The following is a 5,507-nucleotide window of genomic DNA, read 5'->3' as shown; positions in this document are numbered from 1 at the left end:
ACTACAAGACATCACTTTATTTAAAAGAAAAAAGGAGCATGCACTGCAATGTTGTGGCATAAACCACACTTGGGAGCCCGAAATTCACATCCAAGAGCTGACTTGAGTCTTGGATGCTCTGCTTGTGATCCAGCTTCCTGATAATACATTCAGGGAGGCAGCAGCTGATAACTCAAGTGCTTTCCATTGTAAACTTCAGCTTATCTTAAACAAATTCAAAGAGCAATGCACTTCCAGCTTCTGCTGTTTGATCATAATTCTCATAACCACAGAGGAGAAAGCTCTTTGGTCACCTAGGACTCACTGCAGAGGTTTTTGTCACAGGGTTTCTGCAGCCTGGAAAACATCACACTGAGGAATCAGAGGTACTGAAGGGCTCTGTGGGGTGCAGGTCCAGGAATGGAGACTCAGCCCCTGGGGGAGCTCCACCAACTGCAGTGCCTGAGCTGAGCCCCATCCCTGGGGGTCTCACAGCTTCCTCTAAAGAAGAATTGCTAAAGGGCACAGGGAGTCCCTGAGACCACCCTCCCACTGTGGAGCAAATGCACGGGGACACATCTCCCTTAAGCATGAAGCATGGAAAGAGGGTTCCAGAGAAAGAAGCTGGGGGGAAGGAGAAAATGTGGGAGCCATCAGTCATGTTGTAGAAGGAGACATCCCCCCTCACTGTAGTCCAGGAAAGTCCCCACCCCGTGGGGATCCTGCCTAAGGGATAGAGCCTGTTGAGGTTTAGTCCAGGCACGATATCTTGTAAAACCACCCCACAAGCCAGAAACCCTTTTCTGGGGATTTGTTATATCAGTTTGTCCTTGTCACGTGCTCCCTACAGATACCCAGAGCCCACTTGCTATTCTCTCCACCCCTGATCTCCACCTCCCAGTAACATTTTCTTGATCTGATGCCCTCAAAGCCCAACACACTGCAGCGGTCATATGGGTCCACACAGCTGTCCTTCCAGGTCACACTCGTCTTTTCAGGATAGATGACAAGACTGGCATGGGCAGAACCTGGATCCAGAGTGACAGACTCTGCAGAGACAGTTCCCAATCATGCACAGCCCCAGAACAAGGATGCACAACACCCCCAGACCCACCAGCTGCATGGGGGAGAAGCAAGGCCCCTGAGATAAGGGCCCTGGGGCTTAAACCCATGGCCTCCAGTGAGAGGATGAATCAAAAGCCCTTTCTGAGAGAGTCAGATGTGTCACAGAGACCTTGAGGTCCACCCAAAGTTTTGTTCATGTCACTTCAGCCCCATCTCTGTTGATTGTGCATCTGTATTACCACTGAGAACTGAAGGAGAGGCTAGAGCTATGGAAGTCATAGGAGGAGAGGAGCATCCAGAAAAAACATGAAGTCACTCACAAGGCTGGAACTGTTCCTTCTGCCAGTCTGCAAGAGAACCACATGTTATATACCAGGGGTCCGTACAGACTGCAGACGTCAGTTCAGCACCTGCTCTTTTGAAACATGATGTGGGAGAGATGGGGGAATTGCATCTGAGAACATTCAGCTAATGGACTGTCTCTCTCTCTCACACACACACACACTACCATGTTGCAGCCTTTCTGCCAAGGCTAAGTCATAAAGTTTAACACGCAGAGATTTAGAGTTTGGACACTGACCAAACAGAAAAGTCATTTCCCAGATTTCACTTCAAATTATTCTTCCTGTAGCTCCTATACACAAAACCATCATGAAAGCTAGGTTTTCTTGAGAATAAATTGAGGAGATCAAAATCTCCAGTGCCTCCATTTACATAAGAAGCACTTATTGAGCTAGACTTGCATGTTGACTGTATGCCACACTTGGACAGAGGGGGCTGCAACTGGCTGATATGAACTTGGAGAATGATTCTCAAAGATATCCATGTCCTAACATCCCTATCATCTCACAGGGAAATGAAACTTCGCAGATAAGATAAAGATTAAGGACTTTGAAGCTAGGGTTGTGCAGGATAGTTAATGCTATTATCCAAGTGAGCCCAGTCTAGTCATGTGAACCCTGAAAACACAGAAACTTGTCAACCTCTGTGTGGGCAGAAAATGCTATATGATGAAGGAGACATAGTACGAAAATGAAATATATTGCTGGCATTGAAGACAGAAGAATGGGGCCATTAACTAAATCATGCAGGTGGGTTCAACATTCTGGAAGAGACAAGAGCCACCAGAACTGAATGTAATTCAGCATAGATTTTAGCCTAGTGAGACCTGGCTCAGATTTCTGGCTTCCAGAGCTATAAGACAATCAATGTGTGTTGGTGGAAGCCACTAGGGCTGAAGTCATTTTTTTTTACTCAAGAAACTTTTATTTAAGAAATATAAACTTCATGCATTTCATAAATACAACTTTAGGAATGTAATGATTCTTCCCACCTGATCCACTCTTCCACCCATATCCACACCCCTCTTACTCCTTCCTCTCCTATTCCCATTCTTATTTTTTTACTAAGATCTATTTTCAATTAACTTTATATACATACAATTAATTCTATACTCAGTAAAGTGTTCAACAAATTGTATGGAAAAAATTGTTCCTCGATAGTTGAGATAAGGGCTGTTCAGCATCATGGCATCTCAAAGTGTTAATTTCACTTCTATAGTTTACCTTTTAGGTGCTCTCTTAGTTATAAGAGATCAGGGAGGACATATGGTATTTGTCTTTTGGGGATTGGCTTATTTCATTAAGTATGATGTTTTCCAGATTCCCCCATTTTGTTGTAAGTGATAGGGTTCAATTTTTTTTACCATTGTATAGTATTCCATGGTGTACATAGCCTATAAATTCTTTATCCAGTCTTTAATTGACAGGCATTTGGGTTGATTTCATGTCTTAGGTATTGAGAATTGAGCTGCAATAAACAAGGGGGTACAGATAACTATTTCATATGCTGATTTCATTTTCCTTGGAAAAATTCCCAGCAGTGAGGTGGCTAGGTCATGTAGTAGGTCTATATTCTATATGAGGTATCTCTAAACTGTCTTCCGTAGTAGCTTTACCAGTTTACAATCCCACCAACAGTGGATTAGGGTACCTTTTGCTCCACATCCTCACCAGCATTTGTTGTTTGTTGATTTCTGTATGGAAGCCATTCTAATGGGGGTGAGGTGAAACCTCATTGTGGTTTTGATTTGCATTTCCCTGATGGCTAGTGATCCTGAGCATTTTTTCATGTGTCTGTTGGCCATCTGGATTATCTTTTTCAAAAAATGCCCATTTAAGTCCTTTGCCCATTTCTTTTCTTTTTTTAAAAAAGGATTTATTTATTTATTTGAAGGCCACAGTTACACAGAAAGAAGGAGGGGCAGAGAGAGAGGTCTTCCAACCGCTGGTTCACTTCCCAATTGGCTGCAATGGCCACAGCTGCTCTGATCAGAAGCCAGGAGCTTCTTCCGGGTCTCCCATGCAAGTGCAGGAGCCCAAGGACTTGAGCCATCTTCCACTGCTTTCCCAGGTCATAGCAGAGAGCTGTTTTGGAAGTGGAGCAGCCGGGACTTGAATCAGTGCCCATACGGGATCCCAGCACTGCAGGTGGCAACCTTACTTGCTATACCACAGTGCTATACCCTGTCCATTTCTTAACTGTGTTATTTTGTTTTGTTGATGTTGTGTTTCTTGATCTCTTTTTATCTTCTCATTATTAATCCTTTATCAGTTGCATAGTTTGCAAATAATATCTCCCATCTTTTGGTTGCCTCTTCACTTTCCTGAGTACTTCTTCTGTAATGCTGAAGATTCTCAGTTTGATGTAATCACATTTGTCTTTTTCAGCTTTGATTGCCTGTGCCTCTGGGGTCTTTTCCATCAACTCTTAGCCTATGACAATGTCTTGCAGTTTCCCCAATGTTCTCTAATAATTTGATGGTATCAGGCCGTAGATTTAGGTCTTTAATCCATTTTGAATGGATTTTTGTGTAAGGTGTAAGGTGGAGGTAGGGCTCTTGCTTCATACTTCTGCATGTGGGGATCTAATTTTCCCAGCACTATTTGTTGAAGAGGCTGTCCTTGCTCCAGGCTTCCTTGATTTTAGCTTCTTTGTCAAAGATAAGTTAGTTGTATATGCATGGATTGAATTCTGAAGTTTCTATTGTGTTCCATTGATCTATTCATCTGTTTTTGTACCAGTACCAGGCTGAATTGATTATAACTGCCCTGTAGTATGTCTTGAAATCTGGTATTGTGATGCCTCTGGCTTTGCTTTTGCTGTATAAGATTGCTTTAGGTAAACAGGGTCTCCTGTGTTTTCATATGGGAAAAATTTTCATTCATGTCTTGTACGAATTTCTTTAGTTTATGAATTTGTCTCTAATGACTTCTAAGTAATCCTTTTATTAATTTTTCGCATTCCATTTCTGAAATTTCATTAATCTCTTCATCTTCACATTCTAGTGTTCTTTTGGGGGTGTCATATGTCTTCCTAATTTTTGTTTCTTTAATTGCTGTGTTTATTAATAGGCATTTGTGGTGATATTTATTTTTTTAATTTCTCTGTGATGGCTTTTCTTTGGAGTATGCCTCTATGGATTAGTGGAGTATCTACTCTTTCAGTGAATATGCAGAAGTGTGTGCTGGGAGTGGTCAGGGAGCTCTGTTCACTGCTCCAGGGAGAGGGGAATGTCCAGGGTGACATCCAAGTTGGGCATGTAAATTTTTTTAATCAGAGGGGAGGTTGTTTTGTTCTGTTGGCATCTTCTCACACTCACTCCTCTCCTCAAAGGAGACAAATGCCTGGTTGCTATCTCCAGTGGCTACGATTTTCATCTGTGCTGCCAAAAGAACCACAGGAAGGATCGGTGCAATTCTCCGTGTGAACACAGATGCCACAGCAGTGACCCTCACAGGGAGTCAGGGAAACCTGAGCATGCAGAGCTGCCCACAGCGACTGCCCAAAGTCCTAACCACACCACGCGCCCTCCCGCAAAGCCACAGTGTGTTCACAGTGCTGGCATACATGGCTCTCATGGTCACAAGCACCCAACCCCCTGTCAACTCTCCCAGCCAGTGTCAGGTGTCTCCTCTTGGCCAGTTGCTGCATGTACAAACATGAGCTGGCACAGCTGTTACATATGTCCAAAATGATGCTCTCCCTCTCTCACCATGTTACAAGATGCTGGTGCTAGTTGGTTGGGGAGAGAGAAACGTGTGGCTCTTTTTTTCCCTCTAGGTTGGCAGGCACACTGTCCTCCACAGGGCTGCAAGCCCTTCCACCAGGGTCTTTCTGTAGCTTTGTAGCCAGTGGCTTGGCTGCTATGGTCTGATCTCACCTCACTCCAAAGCACGTGCAGATTCTCTTAGCTGCTGGGGTTCTAAGCTGTGCATATCCACACCCTCTACATTGGTCTACAGTGTTCCCCAGTTTGTGTGGAGTTTCCTCTGCTGTTTTCTCCCTAACCTTTCCCTGAGATTGTCTCTCTACACTTGTTTTTAAAACTCTCCTCCCCTAGACTAGAGCAGTGAGCTACCTCCCTATTCTGCCATCTTCAAGCAGAAGTCCCTGAGGTGAAT

The 5,507-nt window shown here is 43.9% G+C and overlaps 1 pseudogene; it reads right to left on the bottom strand.

Annotated features, from left to right (window-relative positions):
• Nucleotides 1-346: 346 nt before the first annotated feature.
• Nucleotides 347-4,763, bottom strand: LOC149126711 (butyrophilin subfamily 1 member A1-like; annotated as a pseudogene).
• Nucleotides 4,764-5,507: the final 744 nt, after the last annotated feature.

The sequence above is a fragment of the Oryctolagus cuniculus genome, chromosome 5, assembly GCF_051225735.1.
Source record: "Oryctolagus cuniculus isolate XC-2025 breed Fujian yellow rabbit chromosome 5, ASM5122573v1, whole genome shotgun sequence".
Taxonomy (NCBI): domain Eukaryota; kingdom Metazoa; phylum Chordata; class Mammalia; order Lagomorpha; family Leporidae; genus Oryctolagus; species Oryctolagus cuniculus.
This window is presented reverse-complemented; position numbering and strand designations above follow the sequence as displayed.